Raw genomic sequence first — 13,305 nt, forward strand, 5'->3', positions numbered from 1 at the left:
AATGTAATCTCATGTAAAAAAACAAAGGATTCTTGCATAGGTTTTATAAAGGGTTGGAACACTCCTATTACCAATTAATTTTAGGATAGACACTTTACTTTCTTCCTATCCCATGTGTGGTCGTTGGCTTCACTTTATTTTTTTAATTTTTTTAACAAACGATATTATCTACAATAAGAGAGAGGGGGTAGGCTTAGCCTCACAATGGGCTAACAATAATGTGATTCAAATTCATCATTGGCGAGAATCGAACCTAAGACCTCTCACTTACTACATGTGAAGAATAATACTACTAGACCATAGTACTAAGCGACATTTATATTTTTTTTTAATTAACCACATGAAATATAAACACTTGTGAGGTCCTAGGCTTCATTTGAATGCCCTCTTGCTTCTAATTTTGATTAATTTGGTTGTGCTTTTAGTAGGGGAAAATTGGATGATAAAGTTAATATATCACATTAATTACAAGTGTTACATTGAAAATTTTTTCGTAGTAGAGTTTAGAATTGTAAATTTATTTTCTTAATTAGAAGTTTAGGGACTGAGAAACTTTGTTTAACACCAGCAAAAACAGGTAATCGGTTCTGGCTATTACAAGTAGTCATGTAATTAGTTTGAGGAAAGAAGAAAAATGGGGTGAGAGAGGCTCGAACTCTCGACCTCAGGATGACTCAGAAGCTATGAGACCTACGCGCTAGCCAACTGCGCCACCACCCCGAATGTTTCCTGAAGCGTTTCTAATGCTTATATTGGTTACGGAGATTTATTTATTCTTCTTTTGATTCAATCGCAGAAGTATTTTGATTCATTCTTCATTTTTTACCACTACAGCCGACCCGTTCTAGTAATCTGATTACTTAATATGTGTGAGAAATTGAGTTTTATTGAATGTGCTAAACTAACTGAATTACAAAGTCTCGTGTAAACATTTTTTTTGGGAGCGAAAAAATAAAATTTATCCTTCACGTTTGAGTATAATTTCAATCTCATAAATCATCTTTAAAAAATTCAATCTCATACACTTGTTATTATTTCATTTCAATTTCATACAACCATTAGAAAATCTGTTAAATTAGCAGTTAAGTGATGACGTGGTAACAATAAATTTCACATTTATGTTGACGTTGTTGTCCAACTAGAGCCGCGTTGCCAAACAACTAATAAATAACGAATATTTTGGATGCCGTCTCTAATCCTTAATATTCTTTGATTAAAACCTTAATGGTATTTAAAGTTTGATCAAGGTTCCTTGACTTTGTTCACCTCATTATAATACTATTAATATTTATATTTTTATAGTTTTGACATTAATTATTTGATATTTTATGAGATTTATAATCCTATAAATTTAAAATCCCTCATTATAATACTATTAGAAACTGTTACAATAAAAGAATTCAAACATTTTGATTGAATAAATGGATAAAATGTCACAGCCCGTCCTAGGATAGTTTTATCGATGGTGTGAAGGATGGTTTTACCCTTAAACGTGGGTAGTAGTGTGCATACGTGACTTAGGTTTAGGTCCAAGTTATTTTCCTAAGTATGTGGAACTAATTGGAATTAAGTTCTTTTGTTGTTTTGGTTGGTTGGAGTGGACAATTTTGGACCACACACACTCCAACTCCCTCTCTCTCTCCTCCCTCACAATTTTCTTCCGTTTCCTACAACTTTGTACGGACGAACGCCAAACTCACATTTCACGCATGAATCGACGTCATGAAGGTAAGATTCAAACTCCTTGCAAGTCCTTGAGTTCATATATGCCATTTTTAAATCGTGAAACCATAAAAAACCTGAGAAACCATCACCCTTGATTTGAGTACTGTTCATGTGGTCGTAATTATGGATGTTTCAGGGGATTTTAAGCTCATAGGAAGCTTTAGGACGTTCGTACGAAGCTCGGAGAAGAAAAACCAAGCAAATTGGACGTCGGGAAGTGTAGTTTGGAGAGTTTGAAATTTGGCCGGAATTATCGAGCTCTCTCCGGCGAGTTTTCGTGGATTTCAAGCCTTGAAATTGGTAAGGATGTGTTCTTCTAGTTATAAGCTTTAAATTGAGACCAATTTCATGAGTTTTGGTTAAGAAACGAAGGAGATATAAGGATTCTAAGATTTTCCCAGTTTCCGACGACGGCGACGGTTGCCGGAGTTCGAAGGTAGGGGATGATGGAATATTCTGTGAACTTTGACGGAATATTCCTAATGGCGTTGGTTAGTTTAACAGATCCCGTTACTATTTAATGAAATATTCCACGGAATATTCCTAACGGGGTTAAAGGATTCCGTTAAGGTCCCTGCACGTGGCAACACCTAGGGCCGTGCCCTTGCCAACGCATGAAGGCTCCAAAAATTATTTTTAAAATATGGGGATGTTCGTGGGGTTATGTAGGTCACGATGGTATATTCATATACCTCAATTGAGTAATGTATGAGAAGTTATTAGCTAGTGTTGGTTATGTGCTTTAAATTAACGTTTTTATAGTTGTTCTGCATATAGGGAGACTTATCCCGAGGACGAGATCAGTCAAGGGCGACTCGAGGGCTAGAACCCTTCGACATACCAGTGAGTGGGCTTTTGGTTATCAGTAGATACTTATATACTTGATATTTTCCCAGAAAATGCATTTAAATGAAAGTATGCCTTGAAATGCCATGCACATAAATTTATGTTCAGTATATGAATTAGTATATGATGCATAATATATAATTGTGGTGATGTGGACGCTCAGGTAAGCCTAGGTGAGTTTATGAATTGTAAATGTGAATAACGGTTGTGATTAACTGAGAAACATTGAGCTCATAAACCTGCACTGCGGTGTTAGTGATTTAGCCAGAGATATGGCACATGCTTGTTTATAATGTCACATCCTGCACCATATGCCTAGGTTTCACAGTCCTGTATATCTTTTGAATGATCTAATCATTATGATGTCTTCTGTTAGAACTATGCCGCCTCGTAGAGAGCCACGTCACTCAGTTGAGCCTAGTTTCCCTGATATTGCTCAATTAAGGGAAGCTATAGCTAATGCCATTCAGTCTTTGCTTCATCCTTCTCAAAGAACACCTCTTGAGACTGTGTATAATCTGAAGCTGAATCATTTCATGGGAAATGAATGACATAAGAGAGCGAAGAAATGGCTTAATTATGTCGAGAAGACTTTTGCTGGTGATGCAGAGTCAGGGGAATCTTCCTCCTGATAGGTGGGTCAAGACGACTACCTGGTTTTTGGGTCTGGAGCCTGCATCCTAGTGGAGACAGGAGTCTTATTAGATGCCACCAAAGGTTGTAGCCAATTGGGAAGTGTTTAAACAGCTATTTCAAAAAAGGTTTATTCCTCCTGAGTACATGGATCGCAAGATTACGCATTTGAAACAAGGAAAGATGTTAGTGAATGAGTATTACAAGAGGATCACTGATTTGTCTCGATATGATCTGAAGGTTGCTGCTAATCTGGTCAAGATGCTCCATCGTTTCAAGTTGGGTACTAAGAAGAAATGGTGTTCTATAGCGACATCAACTCCCTGTGCCACTTACCAAGAGTTTTATGAGGTTTTACTGCGGATTGAGGACTCAGAGAACATGCCCAATGAGAGTGAAAATGAAGAAGAAAAGAACGGGAACCAGAGGCGAGATGATAGAGGCAAAGGTCAATCATCTCAGGGACCTCGTAAGACCTAGAATTTTAAGAGAACTGGTGTCAGTTCCAGCTCTTCTAGTGGAGGTTTAAGCTCTAATGTGCAGAGGAGATGTGGTAGATTTGATGGAGGCCCGAGATTTTAGAGGCAGAGGGACTTTGGTGGTTCAGGTGGTTCAAGTGCTCCTTTATGCCGCAGGTGTAATAATAGGCATTTTGGATAGTGTAGGAGAGGCAGCAGTGCATGCTATACTTGTGGACAGATGGGGCATAAGGTTGTACATTGCCCTCAGAATCAGCAGAGGCCCCAACAACCTTCCTTTCCACCACCTGCGCCGACCCAACAAGCTTTAGGACCTAATGGTTATGCTGAGACTGGTCGTGGTGGTGCTTATCATTATCAGGACGATGCCGCTCCTTATGCTACAAGACAATATCAACACTCACAGGGTCCTCATTATCAAGGCGGTTACCCTCAGTATCAGGGAGGTTCTATGCCATATCAGCCATATTCAGCGAGTGGATCCCAGTGGTACCAGGGGGGACAGCCCCAACAGGTAGAGATTGCTGCTAACAGTGCAGGATCTTCGAGGCAGTCTGGTCAGCCAATACAAGGACGAGGTATTCATGCTAGCAGAGGTCATGGTGGACAACAGCAGAATCAGGGACGTATCTATAACATGAAACTTTAAGATGCTCAGAACAATCCTGATTTAATCATGGGTACGTTAAATATTCTTGGTCATTTTGCTAGAGTATTGATTGATTGTGGTGCTACGCATTCTGTTGTTTCTCATACATTTGCTCAAGTGACACAACCCCATCCTACACCTCTAGGATATGATTTAGAGTTTTCTATGCCTAAAGGGGAGAGATGTTATGTTGATCGGGTATATCCAGGATGTCCAGTGATGGTGGATGATGTGGTTATGCTAGCTAACCTTATTCCGTTAGACATTGTTAATTTTGATGTGATTTTGGGCACTGATTGGTTACATTATAATCATGCCAAGATAGATTGCTATGGGAAGGCAGTCACCTTTCATCATCCTGGATTACTTGAAGTTACATTTGTTGGAGAGCCTAGCGGAGTGAGGCATGGTGTTATTTCTGCCATGAAAGCCAAAAGATTGTTGTTGAAAGGTTGTCAGGGATATTTGGCTCATATGGTATTAAATGATAATACTCCTAGTAGTGTGGAGGATGTACGTGTGGTCAGGAAAATTCCAGATGTATACCCTGATGATTTGTCTGGATTACGCCAGATAGAGATGTGGAGTTCATTATTGATCTGCTTCTAGGTATGAATCCTATATCTTTGACTCCTTATAGAATGACTCCTGCTGAATTAAGGGAATTGAAAGTTCAGTTGCAAGAATTAGTGGATAAAGGTTTTATTCAACCTAGTACTTCACCTTGGGGAGCTCCAGTCTTATTTGTGAGGAAGAAAGATGGAACCTTGAGGCTGTGCATTGATTACAGGCAATTGAATCGGGTAACAATTAAGAACCGTTATCCGTTACCTCGTATAGATGATTTGTTTGATCAACTCCGAGGTGCCTGTGTGTTTTCTAAAATTGACTTGAGGTCTGGTTATTACCAGTTGAAGATTAGAAGTGAAGATGTCCCTAAGACAACATTCATGACTCGATATGGTCATTATGAGTTTCTTGTGATGCCATTTGGGTTAATTAATGCACCAGCAGCTTTCATGGATTTAATGAATCGAGTATTCCAGCCATATTTGGACAGGTTCATCATTGTCTTCATTGATGATATTCTAGTATACTCTAAGTCTAGAGCAGAGCATGCTAGACATCTTAAATTGGAGTTGAAAAGTTTGAGGGAACACCAGTTATATGCTAAGTTTAGCAAATGCCAATTCTGGTTAGATCAAGTGGCGTTTTTGGGACATGTTATATCAGCTCAAGGTATTCAAGTGGATTCTCAAAAAGTGGTAGCTGTGGAGAATTGGGAACAACCTCGAACCGTCACTGAGGTACGGAGTTTTCTTGGCCTTGCAGGCTATTATAAATGGTTTGTTAAGGATTTTTCAATGATTGCTTTACCATTGACGAGGTTGACCAAAAAAGAAGTTAAGTTTGAGTGGGATGATAATTGTGAGCAAAGTTTTCGGAAGTTGAAGTATTATCTTACTCATGCACCTGTTTTAGCACTCCCAGATGATAGTGGTAATTTCGACGTCTACCGTGATGCTTCTTTGAATGGTTTGGGTTATGTATTGATGCAACATGGTAGGGTGATTGCTTATGCTTCGAGACAGTTGAAACCTCATGAGAAGAATTACCCTATTCATGATTTGGAGTTAGCGGCTATTATCTTTGCTTTGAAGATTTGGAGACATTATCTTTATGGTGAGAAATGTAAGATCTTCACGGATCATAAAAGTCTTCAATACCTTTTTACTTAGAGAGATCTTAATCTTCGGCAACGAAGATGGATTGAGTTGCTTAGTGATTATGATTGCACGATTGAGTATCACCCTGGTCGTGCAAATGCAATGGTAGATGCATTTAGTAGGAAGACTCCAGCTAGACTTAATGCCATTTATGATTGTCATGTTCCTCTTCTTGCTGATTTGAGGTCCACTGGAGTGGAGTTAGGAGTGGAAGATCGAGAGGAAGCCTTACTTGCTAATTTTCAAGTTAGGCCAATCCTAATTGATCATGTGCTCGAGGCCCAGATGAATTATGAAGAGACCCAGGAAATAATTCAAGCAAGGAATCAGGGGAAGAAGAAAGATTTCAAAATTCGAGAAACTGATGGCATGCTTATGTAAGAGAGCAAAATGTATGTGCTGAATAATGTAGAGTTAAAGAAAGAAATCCTTGATGAAGCACATATTTCGGCATATGTAATGCATCTAGGAGGTACCAAGATGTATCATACCATTCGACCATTTTATTATTGGCCGGGTATGAAAAGGGAAATTGCCGAATGTGTGAGTAGGTGTGCCATTTGCCAACAAGTTAAAGCTGAAAGGAAGAAACCGTTTGAGTTGATGCAGCCACTTCCCGTTCCATAGTGGAAATGGGAAAATATTACCATGGATTTTGTATACAAGCTTCCTCGTACACATAATGGTTATGATGGTATTTGGGTGATAGTTGATCAGCTTACTAAGTCAGCACACTTTATTCCAATAAGGGAAAATATTCATTAAGTCAATTAGCTAAGTTAATCATATCGAAGATTGTGAAGTAACATGGTGTTCCAGTTGATATTATCTCGGATCGGCATCCTAGATTTACTTCTAAGTTCTTGGTAGCATTCCAGGAAGCTCTTGGTATGAGATTACTTTATAGTACAACATATCATCCTCAGACTGATGGGCAATCTGAGAGAACCATTCAAACGTTAGAGAATATGTTAAGATCTTCAGTACTACAGTTTGGCGATGGTTGGCATGATTATTTGGATTTGATGAAGTTTGCCTACAACAACAGTTACCATTCGAGTATTGGTATGGCATCTTTTAAGGCACTCTATGGTAAGTCTTGTCGAATGCCATTATGTTGGTCAGAAATGGGTGAAAGAGTTTTAGTGGGCCCAGAGATTGTGGATGAAACTACCCAGAATATTCAGGTAATTAAGTCTAACCTGAAAGCGGCCTAGGATCGACAAAAGAGCTTAGCAGACAAGCATGCCACTGACCGGAGCTATAGTGTAGGTGATTGGGTATTTCTGAAGCTATCACCATGGAAAGGTGTTGTGCGGTTTGGAAAGAAAGGCAAGCTGAGTCCTAGGTACATTGGACCATATATGATCACCAAGCGAGTCAGTGAGGTTGCTTACAGGCTTGAGTTGCCTCCAGAGTTGTCCAAAGTTCATGATGTGTTTCATGTTTCGATGCTTCGTCATTATGTTGCAGATCCTTCATAAGTGATTCCTCCTCAACCTCTAGAAATTAATCTAGATTTGACTTATGATGAGGAACCAGTGACTATCTTGGATTGGAAAGACAAGGTTCTGAGAAATAAAATTGTGCGTTTGGTGAAGATTTTGTGGAGAAATCATTCAGTGGAAGAAGCTACTTGGGAAACAGAGGACCGAATGAGAGAGATGTATCCACGCCTAATTTATGATTATTAGTGGATTGTATGATTGTATAAATTTTGAGGATGAAATTTTATAAGATGGGTACATTGTCACAGCCCGTCCTGGGATAATTTTATCGATGGTGTGAAGGGACGGTTTTACCCTTAAACGTGGGTAGTAGTGTGCGTACGTGACTTAGGTTTAGGTCCAAGTTATTTTCCTAATTATGTGGAACTAATTGGAATTAAGTTGTTTTGTTATTGTGGTTGGTTGGAGTGGACAATTTTAGACCACACACACACTCCAACTCCCTCTCTCTCTCATTCTCGTGCACTCTTTCTCTCTTCCCTCGCGATTTTCTTCTGTTTCCATCAACTTTGTACGGACGAATGCCAAACTCACATTTCACGCATGGATCAACGTCAAGAAGGTAAGATTCGAACTCCTTGCAAATCCTTGAGTTCATATATGCCATTTTTAAATCATGAAACCCTCAAAAACCCGAGAAACCATCACCCCCGATTTAAGTATTGTTCATGTGGTCGTAATTATGGATGTTTCTGAAGGAATTATTTTGAAAAACATGTTCATTTGAGCAACATCATATAGCATGCAATTAACAATTAAAGGCGGAATCATGCTTGCATGCACTCAAAAACAAAACATTACCATGAAATTCAAAGCCTAGTAGATTGGTGAACCAATAATCAACTCAAAACAAAGTGAGTTGAAATTATTACCTTTGTAGATTCCTCTTTGCATAAGCAAAGGCTAATCACCCAAAGAGATAGGGCCTTCATTCCTTGCTTCTTAGATCCATGGATTTGGATGGAAAAATAGGTTTCTCCAAGTTCCCAAAATAGGGAACCTCTAAGTCTCTTCACCAAGGTTTGATTGTAGAAGAAATGAGTGACCTTGGAGTAGTAGGATTGCTAGATGTACCCTCCAAGGTGTTGGCCTCTTTAGAGAGAAAATGGAGAGACAATTCTCACCAATTTTCCCCCAAAATAAACCCTTTTTCACTTAATGAATATTTGGCTATAAAGTCATTTATATAGTCACTTCTTTAAGTGACCTAAACAACCAAAAAACCCTAATTCATCTTCATGGCCGGCCATATAGAGAGATTTGGGCTTTTGGGCCTTAATGAATCTTTATTCATTAAATTGTCATACAACTTAAGTTAATGGGCTTGACGTTCGAAGCCCATTGGGCCTTAAGGTCCAAAACTATCCCGAAGTCATTTAACGAACTTATTCGTTTGATTAATTAACATATTAATTAATCCTTGCCATAAATAAATGATTAAACCATTTAATCATTCTTACTCATTTCCGTTTAATCTTCAATCTCTACCTTTTATGGTGTGCGATCCATTAGGTTCCTTTTAGCGAGGTAGTGGGCGATTAAAACCATTTTACATCGATTGTGAATTGAAACTATTTTCAATTCTCCCTTTAGTGATTACACACGTTTAGGGCTTCCACAAACCATGAGTGAAACCTAGCAGCATATCATGGTTACCCAAGCTAATAAGAAGAGGATAGAGAACCTATTCAGTTCGGGATTACAAATGCAATACGGTCTTTCTCTAATCTAATACTCTTGACCACATTGTTTGGTATGATAGTTTATTTACTCATGTCTACTATCCAATGTAAATCGTTTGCTTATATGATTTCCTTGAATGTGATTTGGAACGCATTCCCTAATCTCATTCATACTCTGGCCAGAGATTCCAAATCATATCATAGAGTATTCTCCCTCAACTGTTTGAAGGTTAGAGATCCCTTGTTGCGCATTCACTTGTCTCCATAGCTAAGTGGCTTAACCCCAACGATGCCGTGGACACCCCGAGGGGGTGACTTTGACATAATCAAAGATCAAGGACTTAACCACAAGACAACTGTGATGCCTCAGGTCAAAGGACTACTTTGCATTATCCCAACCATGAGTTCTTATGTGACATGGTATATGAGAACTCTTCGTTGATCACGTTCAGTGTACTCATTCTCTATTGAGCACCTACGTACTTGTCTTGATGTCACACACACCAATGACTTGAGACTAATCACTCTCCCTGAGAGAAGACATAGTACGTACCGATCTTTACGGACTGTCAATGCCCAATTGACAATCCTATGATCAGGAACATTTAGGATGTGTCTACGAAAGAATGGTCTCATGAATCTAACTTCATTAGATTACATTCTCCCAATCACATATTCCTTGGACTTTATCGTTTAAGCATATAACATTTATATGAGACGGCTCAAACAATAATGTATGCCCTTTATATGTAAAACTAGATTAGTTTAACATGTGAAATGTCCATAAAGTACCATCACATGATTGGCTTTAGGGCACATTTCCAACAGTTTCAAGGGATTTTAAGCTCATAGGACGCTTTAGGACATTCGTACGAAGCTCGGAGAAGAAAAACCAAGAAAATTGGACGTCGGGAAGTCGAATTTGGAGAGTTTGAAATTTGGCCGGAATTATTGAGCTCTCTTCAGCGAGTTTTCGTGGATTTCAAGCCTTGAAATTGGTAAGGATGTGTTCTTCTAGTTATAAGCTTCAAATTGAGACCAATTTCATGAGTTTTGGATAAGAAACGGCAGAGATATAAGGATTTTAAGATTTTCCCAGTTTCTGGTGATGGCCACGGTCGCCGGAGTTCGAAGGTAGGGGATGATAGAATATTCTGTCAACTTTGACGGAATATTCCTAACAGCGTTGGTTAGTTTAACGGATTCCGTTACTATTTAACGAAATATTCCACAAAATATTCTTAACAAGGTTAAGGGATTCCGTTAGGGTCCCTACACGTGGCTGCGCATAGGTCCGTGCCTTTGCCGGCGCGTGAAGGCTCCAAAAATTATTTTTAAAATATAGGGATGTTCGTGGGGTTGTGTAGGTCACGATGGTATATTCATATACCTCAATTGAGCAATGTATGAGAAGTTATTAGCTAATGTTGGTTATGTGCTTTAAATTAACATTTTTATAGTTGTTTCGCATATAGGGGAGACTTATCCCGAGGACGAGCGCAGTCAAGGGCGACTCAGGGGCTACAACCCTTCGACATACCATTGATATTTTCCCAGAAAATGCATTTAAATGAAAGTATGCCTTGAAATGCCATGCATATAAATTTATGTTCAGTATATGAATTAGTATATGATGCATAATATATAATTGTGGTGCTGTGGACGCTCAGGTAAGCCCAGGTGAGTTTATGAATTGTAAATGTGAATAACAGTTGTGATTAATTGAGAAATATTGAGCTCATAAACCTGCACCCCGGTGTTAGTGATTTAGCTAGAGATATGGCACATGCCTATTTATAATGTCACATCTTGCACCATATGCTCACATTGGATCCAAATTAGGAGCACAGCCTTGTCGTACAGACCCTTATAGGTGGTTCCTACTCGTAGGTGACTAGCGATTTATCGCATAGCTATCATGAGAGTGTAGCACTGAGCATAACTATATTACACCCAGTCCTGTCATACAGACCATTACAGTGGTTCCGACTCATGTGCAGTATAGTGTCGTATAGGTCATTTGCAGTGACTCCGGCTAGATTGACTAATGAGCTGTGTATTCAGCCGTGCAAACTTCTACAGGGGCTCCGGCTAATATATATTATTTTCCATGAATCTATTTTTACTTGAGTTACCTATTCTGTTTTATATTTGGCATGGCATACTTATGATTATGAATATGTGAAGCATGATTTATATATATATATATATATATATATATATATATATATATATATATATGTATGTATGTATGTATATATGTAGATATGTATGTATATATGTATATATTTATATATTTATATGTATATATGTATATATGTATATATTTATATTCTATTTCTGGGAACATTTATACATGTTTTACGGCGAGGGGTTAGAGTGTTTGATAAATGAAATGCTTTTGAAAAGCTTTGTTTTTGCCCATTCACGTTTTCTGTTTTGCGCCCCTCCAGGTTTTAGGTAGACTTGCGGTTGGTGGCATTGAGGATCTTGGTGGTTCTGATAGAATAAAATATTCATAGGATATCTTCTGGTACTGTATAGCTAGTACTTGTCCTACTGGACTGCACCTACACTTTCTATGCTCTGATTAGGAGTATTTACACTCGTATCTCACTCCTAGCACTTCCTGTTTATTAGTGCACATTAGTAGCTTTCGATTTTTATTTATTCGTATATGTCTTATCTTTTTTGTTTCCGCACTGTGCACATGGCTACGTCACCCTTGTGATGGCCAGCATGCCTCGATCTCGGTCGGGGTATGTCAGTTTGTTATCAGAGCCTAGTTTTAGCCGTCCTGTATATCTTGTGAATGATCTAATCATTATGATGTCTTCTGTCAGAACTATGCCGCCTCGTAGAGAGCCACGTCACTTAGCTGAGCCTAGTTTCCCAAATATTGCTTAGTTAGAGGAAGCTATAGCTAATCCCATTCAGTCTTCGCTCCGTCCTCCTCAAATGACACCTCATGAGACTGTGTATAATCTGAAGCTGAATCATTTCATGGAAAATGAAGGCCATGAGGGAGCGGAGAAATGGTTTAATCATGTCGAGAAGACTTTCCTGGTGATGCAGAGTCAGGGGAATCTTCCTCCTAATAGGTGGGTCAAGACGACTACCTGGTTTTTGGGTCCGGAGCCTACATCCTGGTGGAGATAGGAGTCTTATCAGATGCCACTAGAGGTTGTAGCCAATTGGGAAGTGTTTAAACAGTTGTTTCGGAAAAGGTTTATTCCCCCAGAGTACTTGATCGCAGGAAACAAGAGTTTACGCATCTGAAACAAGGAAAGATGTCAGCGAATGAGTATTACAAGAGGTTCACTGATTTGTCTCGATACGATTCGGAGATTGTTGCTAATCCGGTCGAGATGCTCCGTCGTTTCAGGTTGGGTTCTAAAAAGAAATGGCGTTCTATAACGACATCAACTCCCTGTGCCACTTACCAGGAGTTTTATGAGGTTTTACTGCGGATTTGGGACTCAGAGAACATGCTCAGTGAGAGTGAAGATGAAGAAGAAAAGAACGAGAACCAGAGGTGAGAATTTTAAGAGAAGTGGTGGTTTAAGCTCTTCTAGTGGAGGTTTGAGCTCTAATGTGCAAAGGAAAGGTGGTAGATTTGCTGGAGGCCCATGATTTCAGAGGCAGAGGGACTTTGGTGTTTCAGGTGGCTCAAGTGCTCCTTTATGCCGCAGGTGTAATAATAGGCATTTTGGAGAGTGTATGAGAGGCAGCAGTGCATGCTATAATTATGAGTACAAATGAAATTTTAAAAAATATAGGCCCTAAAAGAAATTAATACATGGGTACAAAATAAAACTAAAAAGAAAATACTTCAAAATTTTTAAAAATGTTGCAAATTAAAAGTGACACATCCCGACCGAGATCGAGGCATGCTGGCCATCACGTGAGAGTGACGTAGCCATGTGCACAGTGCGGAAGCGATAAGGATAAGAAATATACGAATAAATAAAAACCGAAAGCTACTAATGTGCACTAATAAGCAGAAAGTGCTAGGAATGAGATACACGTGTAAATACTCCTAATCAGAGCATAGAA

The 13,305-nt window shown here is 39.0% G+C and overlaps 1 non-coding gene across 1 annotated transcript; it reads right to left on the reverse strand.

The window, feature by feature from the left end:
• Nucleotides 1-635: 635 nt before the first annotated feature.
• TRNAM-CAU (transfer RNA methionine (anticodon CAU)) lies at nucleotides 636-720 on the reverse strand. The gene is given in 2 exon segments: nucleotides 636-671; nucleotides 683-720. It is a non-coding gene; the product is annotated as a tRNA-Met (tRNA).
• Between the last annotated feature and the right edge of the window lie 12,585 nt (nucleotides 721-13,305).

This window comes from Malus sylvestris, chromosome 16, assembly GCF_916048215.2.
Source record: "Malus sylvestris chromosome 16, drMalSylv7.2, whole genome shotgun sequence".
In the NCBI taxonomy this organism is placed as follows: domain Eukaryota; kingdom Viridiplantae; phylum Streptophyta; class Magnoliopsida; order Rosales; family Rosaceae; genus Malus; species Malus sylvestris.